This window comes from Salmo trutta, chromosome 13 (assembly GCF_901001165.1).
Source record: "Salmo trutta chromosome 13, fSalTru1.1, whole genome shotgun sequence".
Lineage (NCBI taxonomy): Eukaryota > Metazoa > Chordata > Actinopteri > Salmoniformes > Salmonidae > Salmo > Salmo trutta.
In genome coordinates this window covers 21,915,322-21,937,227 of record NC_042969.1, presented here as the reverse complement: position 1 = coordinate 21,937,227, position 21,906 = coordinate 21,915,322, and the positions used below count along the sequence as shown (strand labels likewise).

At 44.7% G+C, this 21,906-nt stretch overlaps 1 protein-coding gene across 1 annotated transcript in view; it reads right to left on the bottom strand.

Moving 5' to 3' along the window:
• The window catches only part of LOC115205030 (slit homolog 3 (Drosophila)), a 374,555-nt gene that overhangs the window by 224,828 nt on the left and 127,821 nt on the right, over positions 1–21,906 (bottom strand). The window lies entirely within an intron of this gene.

The window sequence follows — 21,906 nt, the reverse complement described above, 5'->3', positions numbered from 1 at the left end:
CCACACACAGACTGACAGCCCTGTGCTGCATTACTGTTAGTGTGCCCATCCACCAGAGCCTCGGGAACACTGGAACTGCACACATGTGCTTCTGCTCTCCTCACCCCGGGGATTCCCCTGCCTGGAACACTACAGCAGTACCCAACATGGCTGCCATCTGTATGGCACAGCAGTAAACTACGTGTCTCTCTGGTGGTTTAGAGAGAAAACATGTTGTAAACCTCCCCAGAGAAACCACCCTACTGTAACTACTCCTTCAACCTGCATGCAATCATCATCAGACCAACCTCTCACAACATCAGACCATCCATGGCTTGCAAACTCTGGTCACCCTGTGGAGGCCGGGGGGTCTGGGGGGGGATCCCCATTCCAGCCCTGCCCTTTCCCCATCCTGCATGCCTCTGAGTGGTGGAACGAGCTCCTCAGCCACCATAGTTAAAACAGCAGAGCACTTGGCTCCTCTTTATATGAAGTCAGAGTCAGTTATTCTTCGAGCAGTAAGAACACTGGCAAAACACTACTTCATCTAATTACATAATGTGAAATATATAATATATATATATATATATATATATAGTTTTCTAAATGCACTTTTTTTTACAAGCCTCAGTCTCAGCCCAGTCAACAGAGTCCAAGTCAATAAGTAGACATTCAACGCACATACCCATCCCAGTTAATTAAGTCTATTTTCTGAAGTGACAGTATTTGGCATTCATTTTCGGGAAAAAACATCCCTGGTTCCTGAGTAGACTGCTAAAGAGGGTGAGAGACTAGGATCGTCTGTAGTGGTTCCAGGGCCCCTGCGGTACCAGGCGCGACTAGGCCATGTCTTTGCTGAGTTTTGCTAACAAAGTCGTTAAAATGCCTAATTTCATTTCAATTTCAGCCAACACTAATCTCTCCTCAAGGCACGGCTCCTCATCCTCACGCAGGCAGGACCTACAGCTCCCACACAGAGACAGAGACAGGCAGAGGGCATGACTGAGCTGGGGAAGAGAGGGGACAGTACTTCGACAGAGACAGCGTCCAAAATGGCATCCTATTCGCTCTATCGCGCACTACTTTTGACCAGAACCCATATAGTATAGTAGCCCACTATATAGAGAGTAGGGTACCATTGCAGATGCAGCCAGGAGAACCCCCAGCACCACTCCAGAACTCTGGGAACAGCATGGCCTCCTGGAGCTGCTGTGTGGGAAAACTGAGCTCTGTTTGCAGTTAAGGAGAGATGACAGACAGAGAAGAGGAACTCTGTACCCTCCTCTGACAAAAGAAGAAAGAGGTTGTTTTCTCTCCCTCCCTTCTCTCCCTCCCTCGACCACAGCCCTGCAAGCTCACGTCATATTCAGCGAAGAGTATTTCACCAAAATGTTTAAATGCACATCACCACCAGAAAGAGCTTCTGCAGCTCATTCTGAAAAAACATCCCATTCCAGTTTGACAAGATACTACTACTGTACACAGTAAGTTAATTTTGATCTCTGCATACCGAACAAAGGGTTTAATCACTGCCATAGTAGTAATTACTGTCTTTTCCCAATAGATATCAATTAGAAAGACTGAATGAGTCTGCCCTTCTTCAAGAAAGCATTGGAAGTTCATCTGAAATTTCCCTAAGTCTCAGTGAAAACAATTAGCTGTTTTGGCATCTTTCTACAGATGTAGAATCTTAACTTGATCACTTTTTGTTGCTGAGAATTTTCCTACATAGCAGGAAATGCAACCTTTTCAAGGTTTAAAAAGGCTTCTAAAGTTTGTAATTTCCACTTTAAAATGTCAGACTTGATTTGCCCTAAAGAAAAGTCAGTTGATTATAGTTCACATAATAGTTCACATTTCCTGTTGCTGTAGGATTATTTCCGTGCTGTAGCAAACTGTCTCAAATTAAGATTCTACATCTGTAAACAATCATTCAGACAAAAGATCTTCACATGTCAAGATTCCTCTTAATGACACTGGCACATCATTCCATGTCAAACCAATAACAACAGAAATGTCTTAGTTGATCATCATAGGGATAATTGTAGAGTTTAGTTTACTGACTGACTGATGCTTTCACTGCCCAGCTTGTCCTTCCTGTGTGCTCCACCTCCCACAGCACAGTGCCGCTTTCCAGTGAGTTAAGTGTAGCAGCAGATCTGAAACAGACACTAAAAACCTTGAAATCTCCCCTTATTAGTCCCTATCCTTCCTTTTGGGCCAAACCTCTGTTTAGAGTTTAAAGATTCAATTAAAGAAATCCAAAGCAGGTGACACACATAAATACAGTACCAGTCAAAAGTTTGGACACACCTACTCAGTCAAGGGCTTTTCTTTATTTTTACTATTTTCTACATTGTCGAATAATAGTGAAGACACCAAAACTATGAAATAACACATATGGAATCATGTAGTAACCAAAAAAGTGTTAAACAAATCAAAATATATGTTTTATTTTTACAAAGTAGCCACCCTTTGCCTTGATGATAGCTTTGCACACTCTTAGCCTTCTCTCAACCATCTTCATGAGGAATGCTTGAAGGAGTTCCCACATATACTTAGCACTTGTTGGCTGCTTTTCCTTTACACTGCGGTCCAACTCATCCCAAACCGTTTCCCGTGTGGCTCAGTTGGTAGAGCATGGTGTTTGCAACGCCAGGGTTGTGGGTTCGATTCCCACAGGGGACCAGTCCGAAAAAAAATGTATGAAATGTATGCATTCACTACTGTAAGTCGCTCTGGATAAGAGTGTCTGCTAAATGACAAAAACAACAAAAACAAAAAAACTGGGTTGAGGTCGGGTGAATGAGGAGGCCAGGTCATCTGATGCAGCACTTTATATTTTTGAATCGAGACTTATATGATTTCTTAATGTGGGTTGTTATCCTTCTGTTATATTCCTATCTTTTATTTACACACTAATACAGTTACATTTTAGTCATTTAGCAGACGCTCTTATCCAGAGTTGTTATCCAGAGTTGTTATCAACTAATACAGTTGTTTTCCTTCTGTTATATTCCTATCTTTTCTTTACACACAAATACGGTTATTTTCCTTCTGTTTATATTCCTATCTTTTATACGGTGCCTTCAGAAAGTATTCCGACCCCATGACTTTTTGTTATGTCTTATTCTCCCTTATTCTCAAACGGATTCAATAGTTATTTTCCCTCATCAATCTACACACAATACCCCATAATGACACAGCAAAAACAGGTTTTTAGAAATGTTTGCAAAAAAAAACAATAACAGAAATATTACATTTACATAAGTATTTAGACCCTTTACTCAGTTTTTTGTTGAAGCACCTTTGGCAGCGATTACAGCCTTGAGTCTTCTTGGGTTTGACGCTACAAGCTTGGCACACCTGTATTTGGAGAGTTTCTCCCATTCTTCTCTGCAGATCCTCTCAAGTTCTGTCAGGTTGGATGGGGATCGTCGCTGCACAGCTATTTTCATGTCTCTTCAGAGATATTAGATCGGGTTCAAGTCCGGGCTCTGGCTGGGCCACTCAAGGACATTCAGAGACTTGTCCCGAAGCCACTCCTGCGTTGTCTTGGCTGTGTGCTTAGGGTTGTTGTCCTGTTGGAAGGTGAACCTTCTCCCCAGTCTGAGGTCCTGAGTGCTCTGGAGCAGGTTTTCATCAAGGATCTCTCTGTACTTTGCTCCGTTCATCTTATATAGACAGGTGTGTGCCTTTCCAAATCATGTCCAATCAATTGAATTTACCACAGATGGACTCCAATCAAGTTGTAGAAACATCTCAAGGATGATCAATGGAAACAGGATGCACATGAGCTCAATTTCGAGTCTCATAGCAAAGGGTCTGAATACTTATGCATCTGTTTTTTATTTTTTATTTGTGATTATGGGGTATTTTAGAATAAGGCTGTAACGTAACAAAATGTGGAAAAAGGGAAGGGGTCTGAAAACTTTCCGAATGCATTGTATACACACAAGTACGGTTGTTTTCCTTCTGTTTATATTCCTATATTTTATATACACACAAATGCAGTTGCTTTTAATGATTGGGGCAAATTGGTAATTTTCAGTGTTTAGAACGATTAATGAGGGTAAAAAAAACTCTCCAGCCCTGCTCTTTGTCCTCTATTCATGCTTCTTTGCTTCTGAGGGAGGGCCCATGCCAATGGACGTGTGTGGGATTTCGTGAAGCTACCAAAGGAGTAAAAAAACAACAACAAACTTGTAGTAATTGAGGTCCTTAAATGGTGTTGCTGGGCAACATGGACTGCCTTGGCACCACCTTTAGAACTGATAGTGGAACCTAGAATGGCTGTAAGCCTTCAGTTTCATTAAAGCTTGACCTGATGTTTGGGAAAAATATCCTTCTCTTGAGCCAGGAGAAAATGTTGATATCTCACTCTGTCCAAACATCCACCGTAAACATAAAAATCATGAGCAGAAATCCCCACTGCAATAATATCAAAATGACTCATGTTTTTCCTCTAGACTGGACATCTTTATGGGAAATTACAGGCCAGACCCGTGTAAAACCTGTGAGGTACTGTAAGCATGGGGAAAGACACATTAGCTCCACATGCTCTAGCGGCTCGCATAACAAAACGAAAGTAAAGGTAGTTCTGCCATGTGGTACTAATTTCCTTGAGTAGAACTTCTCTTTCGGGAACACAATAGGTGCCATGAAAGTGGCAATATATTGGGGTTTCTGACGCCTCTGCCAGGGCTTTCATCCGTGGGTGATGTACAAGGCCAAACACGATAACTGGAGCTGACGAGGCTGGGGGAGGCTGGGGCCACTTCTCTGCAGTTTCAAAGCGCCCCAGATCGCTGCAAGATGTGGGCTATGTTCAGAGGAGTGAGGAGGCCACTTGGAGGAGTAAGGTCCCCTTTCACAAACGCTTCTGACAATTCTAATCTGTTAAAGATTGCTGTTTTGCTGGGGGTTTGTCTGATAATGGCCCCCGAACAGCGGTTACTGTCTGACTTTATCACAATCCACTTTATTACGATCCACTTTATTATGATCCACTTTATCACGATCCGCCTTATCATGATCCGCTTTATCACGATCCGCTTTATCACGATCCACTTTATCACGATCCGCCTTATCACGATCCGCTTTATCACGATCCGCTTTATCATGATCTGCTTTATCACGATCCGCTTTATCACGATTCACTTTATCACTATCCACTTTATCACGATAAAATTTATCAGGATACAATTTATCACAATCCACTTTATTATGATCAACTTTATCATGATCCACAATCCACTTTATCACGATCCGCTTTATCACAATCCACTTTATTATGGTCAACTTTATCATGATCCACAATCCGCTTTATCACGATCCGCTTTGTCATGATCCGCTTTGTCATGATCCGCTTTGTCAGGATCCGCTTTATCACGATCCACGATCCACTTTTTCACAATCCGCTTTATCACGATCCACCTTGTTCCATATCTCTGTGGGAGGCCATCCAGAATTGCTCAGAGCCCATTCTGACTGAGTGCATATTGCAGTAACATTGGTCATGCTTTGTTGTGTGTTCTCCAGTTTCCTTGAGGGTGTCAACTAGAGGTCGACCGATTAATCGGAATGGCCGATTAATTGGGTCCGATTTCATGTTTTCATAACAATCGGTAATCGGTATTTTTGGACACCGATTTGCCGATTTCTTTCCTTCTTTCTTTTTTTTTTAGACCTTTATTTAACTAGGCAAGTCAGTTAAGAACACATTCTTATTTTCAGTGACGGCCTAGGAATGGTGGGTTAACTGCCTTGTTCAGGGGCAGAACGACAGATTTTTACCTTGTCAGCTTGGGGATTCAATCTTGCAACCTTACGGTTAACTAGTCCAACGCTCTAACCACCTGCTTTACATTGCACTCCACGAGGAGCCTGCCTGTTACGCGAATGCAGTAAGAAGCCAAGGTAAGTTGCTAGCTAGCATTGAACTTATCTTATGAAAAACAATCAATCAATCAATCATAATCACTAGTTAACTGCACATGGTTGATGATATTACTAGTTTATCTAGCCTGTCCTGCATTGCATATAATCGATGCTGTGCGCATTCTGCGAAAAAGGACTGTCGTTGCTCCAATGTGTACATAAACATAAACATCAATGTCTTTCTTAAAATCAATACACAAGTATATATTTTTAAACCTGCATATCTAGTTAATATTGCCTGCTAACATGAATTTCTTTTAACTAGGGAAAATGTGTCACCTCTGCAACAGAGTCAGGGTATATGCAGCAGTTTGGGCCGCCTGGCTCGTTGTGAACTGTGTGAATACTATTTCTTCCTAACAAAGACAGCCAACTTCACCAAACGGGGGATGATTTAGCAAAAGCGCATTTGCGAAAAAAGCACAATCGTTGCACGACTGTACCTAACCATAAACATCAATGCCTTTCTTAAAATCAATACACAGAAGTATATATTTTTAAACCTGCATATTTACGTAAAAGAAATCCAGGTTAGCAGGCAATATTAACCAGGTTAAATTGTGTCAATTCTTTTGCGTTCATTGCACGCAGAGTCAGGGCATATGCAACAGTTTGGGCCGCCTGGCTCGTTGCAAACTAATTTGCCAGAATTTTACGTAATTATGACATAACATTGAAGGTTGTGCAATGTAACAGGAATATTTAGCCTTAGGGATGCCACCCGTTAGATAAAATACGGAACGGTTCCATATTTCACTGAAAAAATAAACGTTTTGTTTTCGAGATGATAGTTTCCGGATTCGACCATATTAATGACCTAAGGCTCGTATTTCTGTGTGTTTATTATATTATAATTAAGTCTATGATTTGATATTTGATAGAGCAGTCTGACTGAGTGGTGGTAGGCACCAGCAGGCTCGTAAGCATTCATTCAAACTTCTCCTTTGTGCGTTTTGCCAGTAGCCCTTCACAATTCTTCAAGCATTGCGCTGTTTATGACTTCAAGCCTATCAACTCCCAAGATTAGGCTGGTGTAACCGATGTGAAATGCCTAGCTAGTTAGCCGGGTGCGCGCTAATAGCGTTTCAAACGTCACTCGCTCTGAGACTTGGAGTAGTTGTTCCCCTTGCTCTGCATGGGTAACGCTGCTTCGAGGGTGGCTGTTGTCGATGTGTTCCTGGTTTGAGCCCAGGTAGGAGCGAGGAGAGGGACGGAAGCTATACTGTTACACTGGCAATACTAAAGTGCCTATAAGAACATCCAATAGTCAAAGGTATATGAAATACAAATCGTATAGAGAGAAATAGTCCTATAATTCCTATAATAACTACAACCTAAAACTTCTTACCTGGGACTATTGAAGACTCATGTTAAAAGGAACCACCAGCTTTCATATGTTCTCATGTTCTGAGCAAGGAACTTAAACGTTAGTTTTTTTACATGGCACATATTGCACTTTTACTTTCTTCTCCAACACTTTGTTTTTGCATTATTTAAACCAAATTTAAATGTGCAAAACGCACAAAAGGTTTTACTGCTAACCTACAAAGCATTACATGGGCTTGCTCCTACCTATCTTTCCGATTTGGTCCTGCCGTACATACCTATACGTACGCTACGGTCACAAGACGCAGGCCTCCTAATTGTCCCTAGAATTTCTAAGCAAACGGCTGGAGGTAGGGCTTTCTCCTATAGAGCTCCATTTTTATGGAATAGTCTGCCTACCCATGTGAGAGACGCAGACTCAGTCTCAACCTTTAAGTCTTTACTGAAGACTTATCTCTTCAGTAGGTCCTATGATTAAGTGTAGTCTGGCCCAGGAGTGTGAAGGTGAACGGAAAGGCTGGAGCAACGAACCGCCCTTGCTGTCTCTGCCTTGCCGGTTCCCCTCTTTCCACTGGGATTCTCTGCCTCTAACCCTATTACAGGGGCTGAGTCACCGACTTACTGGTGTTCTACCATGCCGTCCATGGGAGGGGTGCGTCACTTGAGTGGGTTGAGTCACTGACGTGGTCTTCCTGTCTGGGTTGGCGCCCCCCCTTGGGTTGTGCCATGGCGGAGATTTTTGTGGGCTATACTCGGCCTTGTCTTCGGACGGTAAGTTGGTGGTTGTAGATATCCCTCTAGTGGTGTGGGGGCTGTGCTTTGGCAAAGTGGGTGGGGTTATATCCTGCCTGTTTGGCCCTGTCCGGGGGTATCATCGGATGGGGCCACAGTGTCTTCTGATCCCTCCTGTCTCAGCCTCCAGTATTTATGCTGCAGTAGTTTATGTGCCGGGGGGCTAGGGTCAGTCTGTTTCATCTGGAGTATTCTCTTGTCTTATCCGGTGTCCTGTGTGAATGTAAATATGCTCTCTCTAATTCTCTCTTTCTCTCTTTCTTTCTTTCTCTCGGAGGACCTGAGCCCTAGGACCATGCCTCGGGACTACCTGGCATGATGACTCCTTGCTGTCCCCAGTCCATCTGGCCATGCTGCTGCTCCAGTTTCAACTGTTCTGCCTGCGGCTACGGAACCCTGACCTGTTCACCGGACGTGCTTGTTGCACCCTCGACAACTACAATGATTATTATTATTTGACCATGCTGGTAATTTATGAACAAATTAACATCTTGACCATGTTCTGTTATAATATCCACCCGGCACAGCCAGAAGAGGACTGGCCACCCCTCATAGCCTGGTTCCTCTCTAGGTTTCTTCCTAGGTTTTTGGCCTTTCTAGGGAGTTTTTCCTAGGGAGTTTTTCCTAGCCACCGTGCCTCTTTCACATGCATTGCTTGCTGTTTGGGGTTTTAGGCTGGGTTTCTGTACAGCACTTTGAGATTTCAGCTGATATACGAAGGGCTATATAAATAAATTTGATTTGATTTGAAATTAAACGTTTCATTATTTATTTGAGGCTAAATTGATTTTATTGATGTCTTATATTAAGTTAAAATAAGTGTTCATTCAGTATTGTTGTAATTGTCATTATTACAAATAAAATAAAAAAATCGGCAGATGAATCGGTATCGGCCTTTGTTGGCCCCCCAATAATCGGTATCGGCATCGGCGTTGAAAAATCATAATCGGTCGACCTCTCGTGTTAACATCTGAATTAATTTTGTTTTACTGAACATTCTACAGCCGGGGAGAAATAGTTTATTTTTTCAAGTCAAACAATCAACAGAACAATAAATCACTTGATACAGTACAATGACTTCCATAATCATTATTGAATTCTGCACAGTGCCATAGTTCAGTCCAGAGGATAATATATCTGAATAAACAGTCAGAGTGAGAAGAGAAGACGATGAAGAATCTCGTTTTTTTTCTTATGCAGGAGAATCAAAGGTGTTTTGGAATGATAAATATGCTAAGCTGCCATGTCCCTCTCAGTTTCTCTGTTATCTCGACCGGGTATTATTCAATTGGTTTTGCCTTGAAGAATGAAAGCCCTCTGAGTGAGTGGGGGCTGGGGGGAGCTGTCTGCACAATAAATGTTATCTCCCCTGAAATCACAGTGTGGCTGAGCTTTAAAATACATGGGCCAGGGCGCCCTCTGCCAAGACAGTTAACACTCTGAAATGCACTGACGGGAGTACGGGACACCAGAGAGACTGACAGCACACTGACCACAAAATGGCCATTAAGAATACCACGCAATACACATGACCAAACCCTCAGAATGGAGCAAGCATTACTGTATCTCCTGCATTGTAACACCTGGCTATGCCTATTTAATGAGGGTTCCTGAGGTAGATGGCCAATAGAGGAGAGGTTGACTAGTTAATGCTACTCCCGGAAATACTATTGAGGCTGCTGACTTGGCTAAACAAGCAGATTATCTCCCTAATGGCCGTAAAAACAATCAATCTCCTTCTATAGATGTATTCTATATGTATTCTATACTATTCTACGGTATCTTAGCCACTTAATAATGTTTACATATCTCGCATTACTCCTCTCATATGTATATACTGTATTCTATACTATTCTACGGTATCTTAGTCACTTAATGTTTACATATCTGGCATTACTCATCTCATGTGTATATAGTGTTTTCTATACTATTCTACGGTATCTCATTCACTTAATAATGCTTACATATCCTACATTACTCATCTCAAATGTGTATACTGTTTTTTCTATACTATTCTACTGTATCTTAGTCCGTTCCGCTCTGACATCTCTTGTCCATATGCATATAGTCTTAATTCATTCCTAATTACATTTGTGTGTATTGGGTACACTACCGATTCAAAAGGTTGGGGTCACTTAGAAATGTCCTTGTTTTTGAAAGAAAAGCCCATTTTTGGTCCATTAAAATAACATCAAATTGATCAGAAATACAGTGTAGACATTGTTAATGTTGTAAATGACTATTGTTGCTGGAAACGGCTGATTTTTAATGGAATATCTATATAGGCGTACAGAGGCCCATTATCAGCAACCATCACTGCTGTGTTCCAATGGCACGTTGTGTTAGCTAATCCAAGTTTAGCATTTTAAAAGGCTAATTGACCATTAGAAAACCCTTTTGCAATTATGTTAGCACAGCTGAAAACTGTTGTTCTGTTTAAAGAAGACATACAACTGGCCTTCTTTAGACTAGTTGAGTATCTGGAGCATCAGCATTTGTGGGTTCGATGACAGGCCCAAAATGGCCAGAAACAAAGAACGTTCTTCTGAAACTTTTGAACGGTAGTGTATACGTTGTGTAATTTGTTAGATATTAATTGTTAGATATTACCGCACTGTCGGGGCTTGAAGCACAAGCATTTCGCAATATCCGCAATAACATATTCTAATCACGTGTATGTGACCAATACAATTTGATTTGATTTGATTTGAGATGGCCTGTACTGGCTGGTAGTGACACGGCTGGCCACTTTGGTCATTTTCACTGTTGTACAGCTGGAGCTGCCAATAATAACAGTTTCAGATGAGGTTCAGTTGTACTGAGGCTTTGGGGCTGGTGTCCAAGGGGATTCCACAGCATCTGGGCACTACTTGGCCCTACTGCCAAGTGAAGGTAGCTTCATGGTTCAACTTAACAAGGGAAATTCAACCTTTTCCTGGTATCTCCTACACTATAAGCATTCATTTTAATGTGTATCTATTTTCCTGTGTTATGTGTTCATCACTGCTGGACATATCAATGATTAAAAGATTTGAGAGAGTAACAAAACGTTTATAGAAGCATTATACTGAGACTGCATGCAGGAGTAGTCTGTTACAGCATTTGATGTCTTTTCCAAAGGGCTCATCTGCCCGTGCACTGATCATGATGAAAAGAGGTTTATTTTCAGTCACATTATATGGTATGACACCAGATTGAAGCGAGGCTGCAACTTCTGTTTCGTGCTCGAGAGGACAGTGTCTTTATTATGGCTGCCCTGAACTCACAGTTCTAACCAATTACCTGACAGGGCATCTGTTTTTGTGAAGACATTATATTCAGAAATAAATAATGTAAAGATGTGATTAAAATACCAGCACACTAACAGGCAGACATGCAGGCAGTCCCTAGGCAGCTTTCTTTCTCTCTCTGTGGGTCTCTCAGTCCACTGTCCTCCCTAGCAGCCATAATGAGACCTTATGACAGAGAAATACTCGGCTCATTTTGTTAGGTTTTCAAGACCATTCTGGCCCGTGTCATTATGGGCTAGATTAGAGTCCATGGGTCTCCAGTGGCTGCTACCATATGTGATGTGTGGGACTTTCTGTCTGGCACACACACACAGTCAGTGTTTATCTGAAACCCCTTAGTATTTACAGCATGTTAAACTGAGGTCTGCTCGCTTTTACAGTGTCAAACTCTAGCATCCCAGACTTGACTCCCTGATTGCCTGTCACGTTACTTTGACTGAAGAGCCTGGCACTGGGCCAAATTGCTGCCTGCCTCAGCTGACAGACGGGGATTATTTATGGGACTGAACACACTAAATGCAAACAGAGCTAGAGAGGTATTCCCTGGAAGCGTTCCAAATGGAACCCTATTCCCTACATATTGCACTACTTTTGACCAGATGCCTATGGGTCCTGGTCAAATATAGTGCACTATATAGGGAATAGGGTGCCATTTGGGACACATCCCCTGTCTGACAGCAGGCCTTCATCCCCAGTCCATCAGATGCTGGGCCATTATTCTGTTATCTCAGACTGGGGATCCTCTCACCATCCTCTCACCATGCCATGCTAAAAGTTCCTCCCGCTCTACACCAACCCTCCACCCCCCTCCATTGTCCAGCCCCTCGCCACCCCATCAATCTTCCCCATCTGTCAGCCTGTCTTCACGGTCCTGTCAGGCCCATCCACAGGTTGAAAACCAGCCTGTTTTCTCTCCAAATGGTGAATAATGCATGCTGTGGCAAAAACCTGTGAAGTAATGCGCAAATCTAAATAACACCACACACTATGTGCCGAGAAATCTAAATAAATAAGAATAGAATGGAAGGAAGGTTAGAAGTTGGCTCATGGCCTGCCAGAGTTCTGAGGTAACACTTACTGTTACCTCTTACTGTTACCTCATTTACTGTTAGGCTTGGATACTTCCTGTCATTTACTGTTAGGCTTGGATACTTCCTGTCATTTACTGTTAGGCTTGGATACTTCCTGTCATTTACTGTTAGGCTTGGATACTTCCTGTCATTTACTGTTAGGCTTGGACACTTCCTATAATTTACTAATAAGCTTGGACACTACCTGTCGGTTACTGTTAGGCTTGGACCCTTCCTGTCATTTACTGTTAGGCTTGGACACTACCTGTCGGTTACTGTTAGGCTTGGACCCTTCCTGTCATTTACTGTTAGGCTTGGACCCTTCCTGTCATTTACTGTTAGGCTTGGACACTAACTGTCAATTACTGTTAGGCTTGGACCCTTCCTGTCATTTACTGTTAGGCTTGGACACTACCTGTCAGTTACTGTTAGGCTTGGACACTACCTGTCGGTTACTGTTAGGCTTGGACCCTTCCTGTCATTTACTGTTAGGCTTGGACACTACCTGTCAGTTACTGTTAGGCTTGGACACTACCTGTCAGTTACTGTTAGGCTTGGACACTACCTGTCGGTTACTGTTAGGCTTGGACCCTTCCTGTCATTTACTGTTAGGCTTGGACACTACCTGTCATTTATAGCCCCGGACTTCCTTAGACGGTGGTGGTGGGCCACCAAGGAGAGGCTGAGAGAGCGGTGTGTTTCCATGCTTTGTGGGGCAGTGTGGCCATAAAAAGAGTATGAGAGCCATTTCTCTGGTTCCAGCCCCACTGGCAGGAGCGAAGCCTCCCCGTTGGGCTCTCTGGACAAACACACTTTAACGGATTTGCGCTGGAGGCAACACCCTGGAGCAACAACATACTGAGAGGTGCTCAACTGGGTCAGGGAGGGAGGGAGGCTTTGTGGTGTGAGTGTGTGTCTAAAACCACTCTCAAAACCCTCTCTCACAAGCCTCCCCATCTGTCTTGACCAGGGATTGGAACCGGTTCAGGGAACAAAACCGAAAACCGTAAAATAATGACATTTCAGAGGAACATAATCAGAACCGGGGACAAAAGTGATCTATACTTTTCCGGAACAGAACCACTATTTTAAAAGCATGGGAACCGGTTAATAACGTTCTTTTACATTCCAAACATTTTTTTCAGTTCCACAAAAAGCACAACAAAGCACCTATGCAAAGCCCTCCCTCTGTCACTCAGAAATGTATTCCAGTGTCTTCCTGCCAGCTGGAAATCTTTGCCAGTGTGTACGCGTGCATGTAGGCAACATGGCCCTCCCCCTTTGAAGCTTAGGCTACTGTATCCTACTGACATTACAAGCATCAGTAGGATACATTATTAGAGTGGATTAATAAAGTGGATTGTTAAAAAAAAAAAGTATGATGGCTAATTAAGGATACGATAGTTATCACGTTTCACATTGGATTTATACAAAAACTACATACAAATCATTAAAATCCAGACGGAAAATATTTACACAAGAAGCCACTAAGACATTCAAAGTCCCTTCATAGAAGCCGCTACTGCGTAGGTATACTTCTGTGGGCCTAATTTAGGTAATGCATGTCTTAACAAGATGCCCAGTGCTTCAAGCCAAGCCTCCTTCTTCACCGTCTCTCGCTCTCTCCCCACCCGCAAAATTTCAGTCGCAACTCGCCCCTACACTTGTCTTTCCAATGCATGTAAACAACTACAGCTTGTCTGCTCCATGTACTGTAGCATGCTGCTCTATCACGCTGCTCTATCTGCACTGATTGGTGAAGTTATTTAATGTCGAGCTAAATGTGAAACAAATATCGATTTCAGAGATTTAAAAATAAACGATGTAAACCGTAACGTTTTTGGGGTTCGAACCGGTTCAGAACTGCTGGTCGGAACAATGGAACGGACCCCAAAAAATAATGGTTCTGTTCAGAACAAAACTATTTTAACCCCTGGTCTTGACACATCACCACACACACTGACTACGCACGCCACACACACGCACACACACACACACACAGACACACACGCACACACACACGCACACACACACACACACACACACACACACACACACACACACACACACACACACACACACACACACACACACACACACACACACACACACACACACAGAGCCGGGAGCTGCCACTGCAGGGTGATGGATTACACCCTGTAGAATGGAGCAGAGTTCAACGGAGCAGCACTGTCCCAGGTGGATATGACATTGGTAAATGATGGCGATCGTACATAAAGCCCCGGTCATTACTCTACCAGGTTGACATATTAAAAGGTGCTAGGCAGTAGGCAGCAAGTTGTGATGGAGAGAGAAAGAAAGAAAAAGAGAGAGGGAAAGAGAAAGAGAGCTCCAAGAGATGCCATCAGCCTTTGTGACAAAATACCTAGACAACAAAATAAGAGAAGGCATTAGGAACAGCAAACTCATACCATTCAGCTTTCTCTTTCAGCGTTCAGGCGCCTGGTCTCCGCAGCGAAACAGAGCATGGAGTCTTAACGGACAGTGAAAGCTGTTTAACTTAAGGGTGGAGAGGAGGGAGAGGAGAGTCTGGTAGGATATAGAGGATATCTATCTGTTGTGATTCTAACCTGCATGGTCTGTATGAAGTGAGATGAGGGAGATGGAGTGAGATGGAGGGAGATGGAGTGAGACAGAGAGAGATGGAGAGAGACAGAGTGGGAGGAGAGATGGAATGGGATGGAGCGTGATGGAGTGGGATGGAGAGAGATGGAGTGAGATGGAGTGGGATGGAGAGAGATGGAATGGGATGGAGCGTGATGGAGTGAGACAGAGGGAGATGGAGAGAGACGGAGTGGGATGGAGAGAGATGGAGTGAGATGGAGTGGGATGGAGAGAGATGGAATGGCATGGAGCGTGATGGAGTGAGACAGAGGGAGATGGAGAGAGACGGAGTGGGATGGAGAGAGATGGAGTGAGATGGAGTGGGATGGAGAGAGATGGAATGGCATGGAGCGTGATGGAGTGAGACAGAGGGAGATGGAGAGAGACGGAGTGGGATGGAGAGAGATGGAATGGGATGGAGCGTGATGGAGTGAGACAGAGGGAGATGGAGAGAGACGGAGTGGGATGGAGAGAGATGGAGTGAGATGGAGTGGGATGGAGAGAGATGGAATGGCATGGAGCGTGATGGAGTGAGACAGAGGGAGATGGAGAGAGACGGAGTGGGATGGAGAGAGATGGAGTGAGATGGAGTGAGATGGAGAGAGATGGAGTGAGACAGAGGGAGATGGAGAGAGACGGAGTGGGATGGAGAGAGATGGAATGGGATGGAGAGAGATGGAGTGAGATGGAGTGAGATGGAATGGGATGGAATGGGATGGAGAGAGATGGAGTGAGATGGAGTGAGATGCAGATAGATGTAGTGGGATGGTTGGTATTGGAGGAGATTGAGAGAGATGAAGGAGATGGAAGAGATGGAGGGATATGAAGGAGATGGAAGAGATGGAGGGATATGAAGGAGATGGAAGAGATGGAGGGATATGAAGTAGATGGAAGAGATGGAGGGATATGAAGAGATGGAGGAGATGGAGGGATATGAAGAGATGTAGGGATATGAAGGAGATGGAGGAGATGGAGGGATATGAAGAGATGGAGGAGATGGAGGGATATGAAGAGATGTAGGGATATGAAGGAGATGGAGGAGATGGAGGGATATGAAGGAGATGGAGGAGATGGAGGGATATGAAGAGATGTAGGGATATGAAGGAGATGGAGGAGATGGAGGGATATGAAGGAGATGGAGGAGATGGAGGGATATGAAGGAGATTGAGGAGAAGGAGGGATATGAAGGAGATTGAGGAGAAGGAGGGATATGAAGGAGATGGAAGAGATGGAGGGATATGAAGGAGATGGAAGAGATGGAGGGATATGAAGGAGATGGAAGAGATGGAGGGATAATGAAGGAGATGAAGAGATGGAAGAGAGTGAGGGATATGGAGGAGATGGAGGAGATGGAGGAGATCGAGGGAGATGGAGAAGATGGCGGGAGATGGAGTGGGATGGAGAGAGATGGAGTGAGATGGAGTGAGATGCAGAGAGATGTAGTGGGATGGTTGGTAATGGAGTAGCTCGAGAGAGATGAAGGAGATGGAAGAGATGGAGGGATATGAAGGAGATGGAGGGATATGAAGGAGATGGAAGAGATGGAGGAGATGGAAGAGATGGAGGGATATGAAGGAGATGGAGGAGATGGAGGGGTATGAAGGAGATGGAGGAGATGGAGGGATATGAAGGAGATGGAAGAGATGGAGGAGATGGAAGAGATGGAGGAGATGGAGGAGATGGAGGAGAAGGAGGGATATGAAGGAGATGGAGGAGCTCGAGAGAGATGAAGGAGATGGAAGAGATGGAGGGATATGAAGGAGATGGAGGGGTATGAAGGAGATGGAAGAGATGGAGGGATATGAAGAGATGGAAGAGATGGAGGAGATGGAGGAGAAGGAGGGATATGAAGGAGATGGAAGAAATGGAGGGATATGAAGGAGATGGAGGAGATGGAGGGATATGAAGGAGATGGAGGAGATGGAGGGATATGAAGGAGATTGAGAAGAAGGAGGGATATGAAGGAGATGGAAGAGATGGAGGGATATGAAGGAGATTGAGGAGAAGGAGGGATATGAAGGAGATGGAAGAGATGGAGGAGATGGAAGAGATGGAGGGATATGAAGGAGATGGAAGAGATGGAGGAGATGGAAGAGATGGAGGGATATGAAGGAGATGGAAGAGATGGAGGGATATGAAGGAGATGGAAGAGATGGAGGGATATGAAGTAGATGGAAGAGATGGAGGAATTTGAAGGAGATGGAGGAGATGGAGGGATATGAAGGAGATTGAGAAGAAGGAGGGATATGAAGGAGATGGAAGAGATGGAGGAGATGGAAGAGATGGAGGGATATGAAGGAGATGGAGGGGTATGAAGGAGATGGAGGAGATGGAGGGAAAATTAACGAGATGGAAGAGATGGAGGGATATGAAAGAGATTGAGGAGGAGGGATATGAAGGAGATGAAGATATGGAGGGATATGAAGGAGATGGAAGAGATGGAGGGATATGAAGGAGATGGAGGGAAATGGAGGAGATGGAGGAGATGGAGGAGATGGAGGGAGATGGAGGAGATAGCGGGAGATGGAGTGGGAATGAGGGAGATGGAGAGGATAGATCGGGATGGGGGAGATGGAGGAGATGGAGGGATATGGAGGAGATGGCGGGAGATGGAGTGGGAATGAGGGAGATGGAGAGGATAGATCGGGATGGGGGAGATGGAGGAGATGGAGGGAGCTGAAGCCCTCAGCTCAGCTCAGAGACGTTAGATAGTTAATGAGACCTGCAGATGTGAGAGGATCATTGGGGACCCCACGTCTAGACCTGATGGGAACATTTGCATAACGGTCGGCGGTAATGGCAGAAAGGCATCATTCACCCAGAGCAGGGATTCCTCTATCCAGTAGCTGAGGGGCTCTTGGGGCGATGTCGGTCTGGGGGCGGGGCTGGCCAAACACAGGAAGTATAGAACCAGGAAAGACTTCCTTCAGGTGCGTGTGGCAACACACTCATCACAGATCCATCCGTGACCCCGGCATGTTACACATGAATCAGCACCGCGTTGCAGTGGATTTATGCATTGGTCCACACACAACAGCTCACATCCACCCGGTAGGTAGAGAGAGACACCGCAAACAGACAGACATACATACCAGACACAGACCAGACAGATAGACCAGACAGACAGACAGACCAGACAGACCAGACAGACCAGACACAAACAGACCAGAGAGACCAGACAGACAAGACAAACAGACCAGACACAGACCAAACAGACAGACCAGACAGATAGACAGACCAGACACAAACAGACCAGAGAGACCAAACAGACAAGACAAACAGACCAGACAGTTAGACCAGACAGACAGACCAGACAGACAAGACTAACAGACCAGACAGATAGACCAGACAGACAGACCAGACTGACAAACAGACCAGACACAAACAGACCAGACAGACAGACCAGACACAAACAGACCAGACAGACAGACTAGACAGACAGACAGACAGACTGACAAACTAGACAGACAGGCCAGACCAGACCAGACACAAACAGACCAGACAGACAGACTGACAGACTAGACAGACAGACCAGACAGACAGAACAGACAGACCAGACAGACCAGACAGACAGATCTTAATGAAAAACAGAGGCTGCTGGGATTTATCTGGGGTGTTCTGAGCGCAGGAGGGAAGAGGACTTAGGAATGGTGCCTAGAACAAAACCTAATTAAATCCAATCATCGATCGGCTGATACTTTGAACAAATTAGTCAGACTCACAAACCTGTCCGCCTGTGCTGTCTACGCGCTTAATGGGCAAGCATCTCAATCTGCCAGAGCCCGGGCTCATTCCCCGGGTAACTCTGTTGTCAATGCCAGTAGTCAAGGTAACATGTGTGTGAGTGTGTGTGTATGCTGCAGCTTTGCTCAGAGAGACATAAAAACGCCCTGCAGAGGACCTGTTCTTTGTTCCTGTTTGAAGTGTGACAGATCCCACCCAGCTGCTGGTGTTATGGTGTTATGGCAGTGGGAGAGGGGGAGGGGAAGAGGGGGAGAGCCTGACTCTCCTGGACCTGTATTGAACAAAGCATGTCAGAGTAGAAGTGCTGATCTAGGATCAGATCCCCGTGTTTTATTCATTATGATCAGCACTCTGCCTCTGAGAGGCTTTGTGGATATGGGGTCCATTGCACTGTTATACAGCCGTAAGACAACTATCATCTCACTGTTGCAGTTGCTTTATCCCACCTAACCTGGAGGGTAGAACGTAGGTTCATTTATCCCACCTAACCTGGAGGGCAGAACGTAGGTTCATTTATCCCACCTAACCTGGAGGGTAGAACGTAGGTTCATTTATCCCACCTAACCTGGAGGGTAGAACGTAGGTTAATTTATCCCACCTAACCTGGAGGGTAGAACGTAGGTTCATTTATCCCACCTAACCTGGAGGGTAGAACGTAGGTTCATTTATCCCACCTAACCTGGAGGGTAGAACGTAGGTTCATTTATCCCACCTAACCTGGAGGGTAGAACGTAGGTTCATTTATCCCACCTAACCTGGAGGGCAGAACGTAGGTTCATTTATCCCACCTAACCTGGAGGGCAGAACGTAGGTTCATTTATCCCACCTAACCTGGAGGGCAGCACTGTAGAAGCTCATCTAATGCCGGAGTGATTAGGGAGTATACGCACATACACACACACATATGTGTGCATGTCTGTCAGGAAACGAGAGAGTTTTGGCCTATTAAGTCTAATTTCTGCAAATTAACTCGTGCCTCTGAGGTTTCTTCCGGTTTCAACATAATACCTGAGAAGAACCAGGTGGACTGCCAGCCAAGAGCTCTTTGAAAAGTCTCATCTATACTGCATTGTGTTCAGAGCCAGGCTGTCCGCCTAATGCCAATGCTGCTAATTGTAATCCAAGCCCTGACACCCTCTCCCTGTGTGTGTGTGTGTGTGTGTGTGTGTGTGTGTGTGTGTGTGTGTGTGTGTGTGTGTGTGTGTGTGTGTGTGTGTGTGTGTGTGTGTGTGTGTGTGTGTGTGTGTGTGATGCCAGGCTCACAGGGTCTGCAGAGCTGAGCCGTCTGCTTTTTAACAGTTCTGTCATGTGAAGAGGCACATTCATTTGCACAGGATGGACGGACAACTTTCAAACGTCATGGCAGCTCACAGATTCTCTATTAGGTGTTTAAAGCCCTCTGTGAATTATTTTTGAAGTAATGTGGGCACATGAAAATTCCCCATTTTATGTCAAAGGATATTTAAAAAAGTGTGAGAGAGAGAGAGAAAGAGAGGGGATTTTAGCACCTTGATAAAGTTTTGCCCAAAAAAACATCTGAGTGACGAGACACTTTCATATTTCTTACTGACGCCGTCTTTAAAGCCAAATGGTAAACAACATAACAAGCCAATTATGCACAGATCTACAGGGAGGACACGTTGTCCAATACCGGCTGTGGCACCCTGTATGCCTGTGGTGACATTCATGGTTTGCTGCTGCTTGAATTCTGCACCACGACTCTTCCCCCCGTGGGGTTTGATTTCTCTGGGCGGGGGAGTCTGGAATACATTTATTCATGCTAAGAGCTCTTACGCTTTGAACACACCGACTGTGTCATTGCATCACTGCTGCATAACATTTTGCGCAGCTAGGCAACAATACTGATGCAGGTATCTTTTGCAGATGGTCGCATGCGGTTGGACACATGGGGAGAATCATTTTCGCAGTATCCTCAAAACCGTGTCTTTTTGACACAACTGCTGACAGCTACAGGGACATAAACACAAAATATGCTGCTTGGAGACAAGTGTCCACGATAGTAGGATTAACAGGTCAGTTTAGTAGTGAGCATGTGCTAGATGTGGCTAGTTAATGTGAGCGAGCTAGCTAACCTTGCTTGCTAACCTAGCCAATGAGGTGTGTGTGTGAAAGAAATAGTCATATAAATTATGCTAGTTCCTACCCCTGATAACTTTACCAAATAATCATGTTTGAAAGAGTGTGAGTGTGTATGTCAGATAAATAGTAAAAGAAATGGTAGATACTACTGTACCCCTGATAATTTGGTCAGATAACCGTGTGTGTGTGTGTGTGTGTGTGTGTGTGTGTGTGTGTGTGTGTGTGTGTGTGTGTGTGTGTGTGTGTGTACAGTAGGTGACATGTCCATGATAGCTATTTAATAACTATAGTAATGCAAGGTGATGGTTTGGCTTATCATGTTTATGTCTATGTAGAAGAAGACTGTAGGAGGAAGTGGAGAGGACTCAGGGACAGGTATCAGAGAGAGAGAAGGGCAGAGAAAGAGAAGAAGAGGTCTGGGTCAGCAGCTTCAGGCCAGCAGCCTTGGTGCTTCTGCCACATTCTTTCTTTTCTGGATCCATTTACTGTGCCTATGGCAACGAGTGGCAATTTTACAGCCAGACCCTCTACTACGTCTACGTCATCCACGAGTATGACCACCACCGGTGCAGCTATGGAAGACAGGGCGGCAGCGATGAAGACGATGAAATGGAGGAAGCACCTCTGGATCTCGGACCACCTGAGATTATTATGAACCCCACAAAAGTGACCACTGAGGACCTCGTTGAACAGGATGTGCCCGTGGAGACAAACGAGGAGAGAAACACAGAGAGAGAAACGAAGAGGAACCTCGTCACACCAGGCGTCATCGGAGGTACCAGCCCCCAGAGCCACTCAACTCATTTCAGCAGAGGCTCCTCCAAGCCGTCAAGAGGGATGCAGCCCAACCTGATGCTCACAGGAAGGAGGATGAAGAGACCCTCTTTGCCATGAGCCTGGTGCCAACACTGAAGAGGCTGCCTCAGCAAAGAAAAGCAGCAGTCAAGGTTAAAATGGATCAGCTGCTTTTCGAAGCCGAGTTCAATGGTACGTTTTTTTCTTCTCTACATCACAGGTAGTGTCATAAGTGTTGCCACAGT